General features: G+C 48.5%; 1 long non-coding RNA gene and 1 pseudogene across 1 annotated transcript; one reads left to right on the top strand and one right to left on the bottom strand.

The window, feature by feature from the left end:
• Positions 1 to 490: 490 nt before the first annotated feature.
• On the bottom strand, positions 491 to 6770 carry LOC150006851 (uncharacterized). The gene is made up of 3 exons (XR_016511765.1): positions 6671 to 6770; positions 5029 to 5149; positions 491 to 1701 (listed from the first exon to the last, which is right to left on the bottom strand). It is a non-coding gene; the product is annotated as an uncharacterized LOC150006851 (long non-coding RNA).
• A 1570-nt stretch (positions 6771 to 8340) lies between these two features.
• On the top strand, positions 8341 to 9291 carry LOC150006850 (small ribosomal subunit protein eS10 pseudogene; annotated as a pseudogene).
• The last annotated feature ends 1041 nt before the right edge of the window (positions 9292 to 10332 follow it).

The following is a 10332-nucleotide window of genomic DNA, read 5'->3' as shown; positions in this document are numbered from 1 at the left end:
CCCTGTAATTCAGTAAGTTCAAATTCAATCTCTGAGTTCAGTCTTCAGCAATTTCAATTCTATAGCTACATGCAATAAAATATTCTTTCAGCATGTGCATAGAATGGCCCTGAATTTTGTTCTGTGTCTTGAGGCGAACATTTTCATTTGAGCCTGTCACTTTCTTGCTTTAAATTATCCAGTGTTAGGAACCATCATCCAGCCTCTAGTTTCAGCATTCCTCACTCCTTATAAATTGGCCCATGGCAGCTGCTTGAGTCTTTCACTTTCAGTTGGCACATGATCCCAGGTGGCTGGAGGGTACAATGTGATTAGCTGTTTGCCACTGTGTACCATTGGTATCCTCAGTTCTGCTAAATAATAGGAACCAGAGTCCTACTGGTTTTGGCCCCATGGAGTTAGGAAAACCAATTCCAAGTAGCTCATATATCTCTATGGAGTTTGCATGAAGCCCACTCCTGGTACTAATTTTTGAATTGGGATTATTTGGTTGCAAGAACCAAAATTGACTGTGAAAGTGAAACAAGAGCAGAGGCTTTATTGAAGAGACACTGCAGCCCGTCACAGTATAGAAGGAAAAGTTAGACAATGGCCTCAGGGTTGACAGGACCCTGACAGCTCTGGGGACCTGAGGAGCACAACGATCTCTCCAGGGCTTTGCCACAGGGTGCCTCAGCTCTTACACCTTCCATCTGGGGGTGTCTCCACTAGAGGTGCAGATTCTTGAGAGAGATTTCGATTGACTAGACAGGGCCATAGACCAAACTCTATGGTGAAGGACACAGGCATAGTGATTGGCCACCTCCCAGAAGAATATGGTTGCCAGGGAAACGGTGCCCTCCCACAAGGAAATGATCCTAATCAGACAAAACCAGAACGTAGATTCTGCACACCACTTCCTTTCAGTTCTGAGCGTTTCACATTCTCTTCCCTCTTCCTGAAGGGCTCTGTTCTCCTGTAGGCTGTGGCATAGATGTCACTTCCCCTAGGAAGCTTCTATGAGGTTCCCAGCCTGGTAAGAAGTCCCCTTCTTAAGTGACTTTACAGCATTTCTCTTCCTGTATTGTAATTGTCTGTTTACTTGTCCTTCTCTCTCACTGGATTGTGAGCTCAATGATAGTAGGGATTATGTTTGCCTTGCTTACTGGTATAACTCCCCAAATAGACACCATTCATGGTACATGGTAGGTCCTCAATAGCTATTTGTAGCATAAATAAAAGATGAGGCTCTGGCTCTTTCACTCATCTTCTGTGACCTCAGGGAAGGCCTATCCCTCTGAGCTTTAGTGTTCTCATTCATAAAGTGCAGAGTAGCAGTAGATCTAGTTCAAGGATAGTTTGATGACAAGAAATAGAAATCTACTCAAGCTAGCTCTACATGGTGGGGGGTTGTTATGAGGAATCAGGGGTGTCCACAGAACCTGAGGCCTTTGCCAGGAGCTGGGAAGTGTCAGGAAGCAGCACAGGCAACTGCTTCATCTGCTCTCTCTGGGGGTCACGTTGTCTCTCATGCTGGTCCCTTCTTGTGCGCCAGGTTCCTGCTGCTCATCCTGGTTCATGGCAGACAATGGTCTGTCACTTCGGCCTGTGTGGCTTGGGTCCCTCCGGCTATTGCATCACGGGTTGGGCTCCCAGGGAGGCAGACTGTGAGATGGAGTTTATCACAGAGGGTGCTTTCTGGAATGTTCTCAGGACTGACACCTGTGGGAGGAAAGGGGAGGATGCAGGAGTGGACAGAAGAAGTTGGGTTCTGATACTATCTCCAAAATCTCCTCAGCTGATTTCATGGGAAGCTCTGGACCTGGAATAGTGAGAAGACAAGGCCTTTAACTGCCCCCCCCCCCCATTAATTATTCGGTGTCAGTTGCCCAGGAAAGAGAGTGTGACCTTGACTAGGCAGCTTTCTTCAACAGAGGCAGTCACTGAAGGCGTGACAGCTGAGAGACATCTGGTGTCTCATGTGGATACTTCCTGCAGCTGGGGGACTATGCCCTTCATTCCTAAACGGGGATCTGGGCAGCGCATCACAATGTGTCCCACATGAGACCAAGTCCCAGGCTTGGTTCACATTCTTGAGCAAGAATCTGGCTCAGATCTCAGTCAGGTGTCCACCCTAAAGCCATAGAGCTGTGTTCAGGCAGCTGCCAAGTTACTTGGGGCAAACAGCCCTTCATCTAGGGATGGGAGGGACCCAGAAAGAGGGTGTAGCATGCAGTCTCCAAACATGCCCTCCACAAGTTCAGTGACAGGTGGGACAAGGTTGCTAAGATCAGGGGCTCTGGAGCCACAAGGCTTGTGCTGGAATCTAGACTCCTAGATTCAACCAGCAGTGAGTAACAGGAAATGACGGTAAGAGGCTTCAACAAAGGAGGTCTTTATCTGGCTCATCCCAGAATGTAGTCCATGAGAATGTAGTCCTGGGCTGCTACAGTAGCTTACAGGTATCACTGGGGACCTGGGATCCTTCTATTTTCCTGCTCCATCATATTTAGCATGTTGATTTTGTCCTCCTCATTACATCAGTGTTCTCCTTAAATAAGGGGAAGGGAAAAGGACAACCAGAAAGAAGTGGGAAAGAGGAGGGCAAAGAGCTCACCTCTAGCTAGGCTTTGTCATTTTACCTGGAAAGGAATGCCTGCTCCAAGGACTTTCACCTCTTGCTCATTGTTCAAAATTATGGCACAGGGCTACTCCTGAGAAGCTGAGCACTTCAGCTATCTGGCCGTAGAATAGGGGAAGGAAGGGAAAAAGAGCTTGGCGATAGCTTTTGAATGGTCCACCCACTGTGTGTGCCACAACTACTTACTGCCTGCATGACCTTGGGCGAGGCATTTAACCTCCAGCCTCAGTGTCCCATTGATAAAATGGAGATAATCTTAGTAATTACACCGTTAGGTGAGTTCATATAACTGCACCTGGTCTGTGGGAAAGTCTCAAGAAATGGTAGCTGGTGTTGTTATGACTGATGATCCATGATTCCAGAGGTGGCATCTAAGGCACAGTGGCAGTTTGTTAGGGGTGAGGCGTTACCCTGCGGGGCTCTGTCTTAGACGGCACAGGTCACTGAGGTGTGGGGGATGTGCCCTTGGGCAGCAGGGGGAGCCAGGATTTGGTTTCAGTTTGAAGTGTTTGGAGTCAGAGACAGGGGCCCCAGTACTGGGGATGCAGCTGGGTGTGGGTGTGTCCCCATGCCCTGGGGTGAGGCAAGGTAGCCTTCAGCTTGAGGGCTGGGGCAGCTCAGTGGGAGGATGAAGGTGGCATGTGACAGGCTTGCTGGGCCCCCTCTGGCTGGATTCGTTTTAATGAGTGAAATTTGACCCTGGGGCCCCAAAGACTCATTTCTCTTCTTCACTGTTGGGGAATCAGAACAAATTGGTTGTGAGCAACTTTAATAAATTGATTCAACTTGATGAACCAAAATGGCAAAAGAGAGGGAAATATGTATTGCTTCCATAGAGACAGTGGTTAATCTCGGCTTGGTAACCCTGTCTGGTGTTGGCTTAAATAATTCAGTGCAGTGAGGCCCAGCTAAGTGGTGCCTCCTCCCTGAGCCTGGCTTAATCATAGAGGAACCAATGGTCCATGTGTTCAGCACACTCCGCTTCCCAAGTGCAGATGCCCTCGGGGACCTGGACAGTGTGTGGGCCAGGCACCAGGTGGGCTCAGGTCACACATGCAGCCCCCACAACTGCAGACCTGCACGCACACGCCAACACACACCTCCCACGTGTCCACACACAGTTCAGTGGAGCAGGAAGCCCTCCCACCCCAGCACTGGGCACACTGTCATACATGGATGCCCAGCCTCTACCCACACTGGCTTGGGAAGCTAGCTAGCCTGGCCCCTCACGACTTCCAGCCTCGTTTCCTCCTCAGTGATGTGGGCCTTGGAACAGGCCTCGGGGGGCTTCACGTAACTGGTGGCAAGCTCTTTGTGAGCCACCCGGCCTTTGATCAAGGCTTGCTTTGCTTTGGCTCTCTGCTTTCTGCTTGTGACCCCTACCACTCTCCTGCCAGCTGCCTTGAGTTTGTTTCACCTGCTCTCAGAAAGAGACTCAGTTGCTGATGACTTGACTGTGTGCACATGTTGTATGTCTTTTCCCAAAGGACCTGCAGCTTGAACCTTTCCCTTCACCAGGTCCCTTTCGCAGGCACCGGGCAGGGAGGTTAAGAGCCCAGCTCTGGAGCCCTACTGCTGCATTTGTGTGATCTTGGGCCAGTTACTTTAACCTCTCTGTGCCTCAGTCTCCCCATATATAAACTGGGGCATAACAGCTGGGGCACTGGGTTGTTGTGAGGTTCAGTGAGTGTGTAAATGAGGTGGCGCTGTGCCTGGCCTACAGTGAGCACACGGAAGTGTTAGTACTCTTGGGAAAGGCAGTGGGAAATGGGGACATGTGAGGGATCCCCTAGGTCAGGCAGGGTCAGGCAGGGTGCCTCAACCGTGGCTGCATATGGGAAGCACTTGGGAAACTGACAACATATTATAATAACATCCCTGACAAGGTGCTCTCTGGACCACTCACAACAGCATCTCCGGGTGAGGGCAGGACATCCGGATTGCTAGAACTCTCCAGATGATTCTAATGTGCAGCAGGGCTGAGAACCACCGGTTAGAGAATTATGTGGAGGCAGCAAGTCTAGGCAATAGGCCAGTTCAAATGGAGGGCATGCGGGGTTCCAAGCCAAGCCCGGCTGCCAGAGGGCTTCCTGGGGGAAGGAGGGAAGAGGGGAGGGGACGGGGTAGGTGCAGTGGCTGAGGGTGGGAGGGCGCTGGAAGGCACAGGTGGCGGTGGGGTGCCCCCTCCACTGTGTACCTGCTGCCTCGCCCTCCTGGTTCTTTCCAGTTGCCAATGATCTTCCACCTTCCTGTCTTCCACCCCGTGTTCTAGCTGTTGCCTGCCTCCCTAAATAAAGGTAGATGGCTGCTCAGCTCGTACCCAGCACCCCTGACGGGGCCATTAATATTCTAGGGAAGATTAACTTCCCCTCTTCTCCCTTCCCTACAACCACAGGGCCTTGCCTGACCTGACGGATCAGGGCCTCTGGCTCAGGTAGAGATGCCACGGGATCCCAGGTAGGGGTCTGCCTGAGACCACCTCTGGAGCTTAGGCGCTGTCCTGCCTCTGTGGGCTCTTCCAGGTTTCACCTGTAAAAGTAGAACACGAATGAGAGAGACAGTGCAGGGGAGGTGAAGAGACTGGGACTCTGCATGAGCTTGTATGGGGTCTAATCTGGCTCTTCTATTTGGCTCAGAGAATGCAAGGGACCTACCTACAGTCATGTGATAGGAGTGGAACCCAGGACTTCTGACTTTTGCCCCATTGATCTTTGCATATAGGACCCCATGGTCTCCACTCCCTCCCCTGAGGCCTCCTAGCATGGGGCAGAGGTGTGACAAGAACTGTGTTCTCTGGAAGCTGCTGGTGAGGCAGGGGCCTCAGTAAGCCCTGCTCTTCTCTCTGCGGGACCCCCACCTGGACCTGCTGCTCTTGGGAGTGGGCAGTGGGAGGGGACTGTGGGCTGGGTGAGACCAGTCATGCTGTCCCAGGAGCCCCAGGCCTGGCTCCTACCCCAGAGGTGGTCTCTGGTAACTTCTTCCCTGCCTGGTGGTGGCAGAGGCCCTGAAGGAGAAAGGTGGGAAGTAGCAGAAAAGGGAATTGAACCCCTGAATGTAACAGAACCCCTGGGCTGCTCCAAATGAAACAGAACCCACAGGCTGTTTAGTTAGGGGCGCGATTGCCCGTCGCCAGAATTATAACTCTCAATCCAGAGTTTAGTGAAAAGAAAAAGAATTGTTTATTTAATAGTTATATAGATTTAGATTATTTGTGGATTTCTGCCATTGAGTCTTATGTTCCTTAAAACACCCACAAACACATATTTCTGCCTCCCCCTACCAAACCAGGCTAGTTTTAGAAAAGTTAGAGAAACTGTTTCCCTACTTCCTAGACACAGTTCAGCTTTACCGGTAGCTGCCAATCATTCAATTCTGATTGGGGAGATCTTTCTGTGTTGTGGTGTCCTCCAGCTTTTAATCCAGAGCCGTGTGAATTTCCAGCCTTTCCTTTCCAAAACCACAAAGGTATTCCCCCTTCTCTAAGCCACAAGGCTGCAAGGTGTTCCTTCCTTTCCCAAGCCGCATGGTGTTCCTCATTTCTAATCTGCATGGACAGCACACCTTAAAATGCCTGTGGCTTATTTTTAAATCCCTGACTGTATCCCGTGAGGCAGTGAGCATGGTACCCAGTTCTGACCATTCACAGAACCTCACGCAGGCTCTGTGTGCTCTTTCCATACCATCCCACAGTCCAAGGCCCCTCTCATCTTCCCGGGCTTGGATGCGTCAAAGCCATTTGCATAACAAAGACACTAGCCACTAGCCTCAGGCATGTGAAGGCATCCTGTAAGCTGCTTCCTTCTCCCCATCCCCCAGCCTGCAGGCTCTGGGGGTTTTTGGACACCCCCATTCTGTAACATGAAGAAAAATTTAAAGACATACCCACCCCTTGAATCCCACTTATGCTCTGCCAGTCTCCAGCTCCTAACCACATGTGGACATTCTCACACAGCACACACCACATAAACAGCTCCCTCCCCCAATAACACACACCATACACCAAACACCCTAACGCATCCTACCCATCACTCAAGTGCACACAGAACTCACCCATTCCTGGGCTTTCAATTAGCACATATGCGGCCAATGCCCAAATCTGTGTCTCTGAACACAGCTCTGGACTCCTCTGTGGCAGGGTGGCCTCCGATGCACCCTGCTTCCTGGCAGTCACGCCTGTGTTGTCCTCTCTTTTTGAACCTGCGCTGGTTCAGACCACATGGCAACTGTGATGCCACGTGACTTTGAAGGCCGGGGCATTAGAAGCTTTGCAACTCCTGCCTGCATCTCCCAAAATGCTCACTCCTGGATGCTCCTTGGAATCCAGCCTCCATGCTGCAAGCAGCTCAGGTCCTGCCGACAGCCCCAGTTGAGCTCCCAGCCATCACACACATTCCCATTGTCTCGTGTTCACTGCACACACCCTGTGTTCACACCGCCCTACCCTTGGGAGCTCATCCTCTCTGACTCATTTCTGTGTTCTTGCATTTTTGTATTTTTGCAGCTAAATATAAAGAATTTTACCCTTTTTTCCCCAAAGGAACCAGCTCCTCTGTCCAGGTAAGCTCTTACCTTCCTGGGCCTTGGGGCCTTGGCATGTGCCCTTATTCCTGCCCTGCTGGGAACACTCTCCCTCACTCACTGCAAGGCTGGCTCCTCCTCATCTGTTAGGTCTCGGCTTAAATGTCAATTCCCCACAGAAGGTAAAATGGTGAGACTTTGGAGAACAAAGTCTTTCAAAAAGTTAAATTTACCATATGACTCAGCACTTCTACTCCCAGGCATCCACCCAAGAGAAATGAAAACATACATCTTCACAAAGACTTGTGTGTGAAATGTTCCCAGCAGCTTTATTCATAATAGCCAAAAATTGAAAGCAACCTAATTGTCCCTCAGCTGGTGAAGAGATGAACAATGTGTGGTCTATCCAAACAACGGAAGTGCTATTCAGAAATAAAAAGACATGGACTATTGGTACATGCTACAACATGGGCCTTCAAAACATACTGAGTGTCAGAACATGGAAGCAGCTAGAATGCACACCAGGACTTTGCTAATCAAACTGGCCCTGGATGGGGTTCCGACAGGATATGTTAATGGACCTAGCCCTGACCAGCAGGATATATTAACTAACCTGGTGGGGAGAGGGGGGAAGCTATGAGATGCAAATGACCTACTGAATATATTAATAAGCAAATTCACCATCACTGAAATGTGTGGTTGGCAAATTTAAAAAGCACGCCTGCAGAAGTGTGGGCGGGACTCCTATGGGCCTACAAGGAGGACCAGGAGTCCCCATTCACTTGCTCCCCATTCCCCTTGCTCCTACAGGCCCTTGAATCAGTCCAGGAGTTACCTCCCCTCCACCCCCTTCACCTTTTTCCCTCAATAAACCCGTTGCCTGCTCCCCTAGTGGTCTCTGGGTGGTTTCTCAGAGCAAGGCTGCCCTGACACTAAGAAATTAAACTTAGGATCCATTATGAAATTTCCAGGAAAGGCAAATCTATAGAAACAAAGTAGATTAGTGGTTGCCAGGAATGAGATTGACTGTATTTAGGCTTAAGGAGTCTTTTGGGAGTGATAAAGATGTTCTAAAACTGTATTATGGTTGATGGTTTACATCACAGAGTGAATTTACCAAATACTGAATTGTACATTTGAAATGGGTGAATTTTGACATATAAAAAATAAGTCATTGCTTTCCAGCTCCGGCCCTGGATTCGATGTCAATATCCCAGAAGAACCAGATTGCCATTTATGAACTCCTTTTCAAGGAGGGAGTAATGGTGGCCAAGAAGGATGTGCACACCCCAAACACCTGGAGCCGGCAGACAAGAATGTGCCTAATCTTCACGTCATGAAGGTCATGTACTCTCTCAAATCACAAGGGTTAAGTGAAGGAATAGTTTGCCTAGAGACACTTCTACCGGTTCCTTACCCATGAGGGCATCCAATGTCTCTGTGATTACCTCCACCTGCCCCCTGAGATCGTGCTTGCCACTTTGTGCTGCAGCCGGCCTGAGACTGGCAGGCCAATGTGCAAAGATCTAGGGGGTGAGCAACCTGCAAGACTCACAGAAGGAGAAGCAGGCAGAGTCACCTACAGACAGAGAGTGCTATGCCTCCTGGTGCCAACAAGAGAGCCCAGGATGGGGCCGGGTCAGCAACCGAATTCCAGTTCAGAGGTGGATTTGGTTGTGGATGTGGTCAACCACTTAGTCAAGCTAGAGGGATTATTTTGCATTGAATAAACTTATGGCCAGAAATTTTTAAAAATAACTCATTAAAGCTGTAAAATAAAAAAGGGATTAAAGGAGTCACTTCCCCAGAGCAGCCTCGCTGCCATCTGTTCCCCAGCTCCCTCCAAATGTAGCCCCCCTTGCCTGTCTCCTGGCCCTCTGCTTTTCCATAGCCTTCATGTCACCTGGAAACCACATCTGTGGGCGATCTGTTTCACGCAAACATCCTCCTTTAAAATGGAGCTTCCATGGGGAAGGGCCCAGCTCTATTTTCTTTTAAGTAGTTTTATTGTGATATAATTTACATACTATAAAACTCATCTACTTAAAGTGTAAAATTCAATAATATATTAAATTACTGTATTCACAGATAAGTGCAACCAGTATCACATTCAATTTTAGAACATTTTCATCACCTTAAAAAGAAGCCCCATACTCTTTAGTTATTGCCCCCATTCATGACTCCCTCGGCTTTAAGCAACCACTAATCTAATTTGTCTTTATAAATTTGCCTATTCTGGACATTTCACGTAAATCACATATGTGGTCTTTTGTGGTTGACTTTCTTCACTTAGTATGATGTTTTCAAGGTTCATCCATGTTGTAGCATGGAACAATACTTCATTCCTTTTTATAGCTGAAAAATATTCCCTGCTACAATATACCATGTTTTCTTTATCCATTTATCAGTTAGACATTTGGGTTGTTTCCACCTTTGGCTATTATAAATAATGCTTCTATAAATAGTTGTGTACAAGTTTTTGTGTGGACATGTGTTTTCATTTTTCTTGGTTATAAACTGTTAACCAATTCAATGCCAACAGGAATCCCCAATTTGGGGTATGGTGAAGAGGAAATTTTATTTAGTGCAAACAGTTCAATTGTGATACAACACTGTTGTTAGGCAGCCCTGGGGCCTGGTGATCCTGGGGGAGCAGGGGAGGTCCCTCTTTTATTAGACAACTCTGCTCTGCTCTGCTCCTCTGCTGGTCTGGTCTGCTATGGCAAGACATCTTAGACAGAAGTCCTTGCCCTTGGTTCCTGATTTGTAATCCTTATGCAGATGAGGACTCCAAATCTTCACAATTTGATTGGTCCAAAAGCCACTGCTCTGATTAGTCAGTGAAGATATTGCCAGGGATATAGCTGCACAGCTACAATTGGACAGGAAAAGTCTCAGTCCTATTGGCTAAAATAGGATTCCAGGAACTCATTTACAAGGGCAGGCTCACATCGCAGGAACATAGCGCAGGCAGGGAGTTCAGTGCAGAGGCAGGTAGTTCAGGGTGGGCTCTTCCTTGAAGTGTAGTCTGTGTGAGAGGCCCCTGTATAGAAATGACTACTAGGCTGTTTCATTTTTGTTTTGTTTTTTTTGTTTGTTTGTTTTTAATTTTAATTTTGAGCCCAGTTAGCCACCAGGAGCCCTTCTTAGTATATATTTTTTTTCTCAAGGTCCACAATACCTAGGAGTGGAAT

Source organism: Furipterus horrens, unplaced genomic scaffold (assembly GCF_987537825.1).
Source record: "Furipterus horrens unplaced genomic scaffold, mFurHor1.1.pri manual_scaffold_6, whole genome shotgun sequence".
Taxonomy (NCBI): Eukaryota; Metazoa; Chordata; class Mammalia; order Chiroptera; family Furipteridae; genus Furipterus; species Furipterus horrens.
The sequence above is the reverse complement of the archived record's forward strand: the minus strand, read 5'-3'. Positions and strand labels throughout refer to the sequence as shown.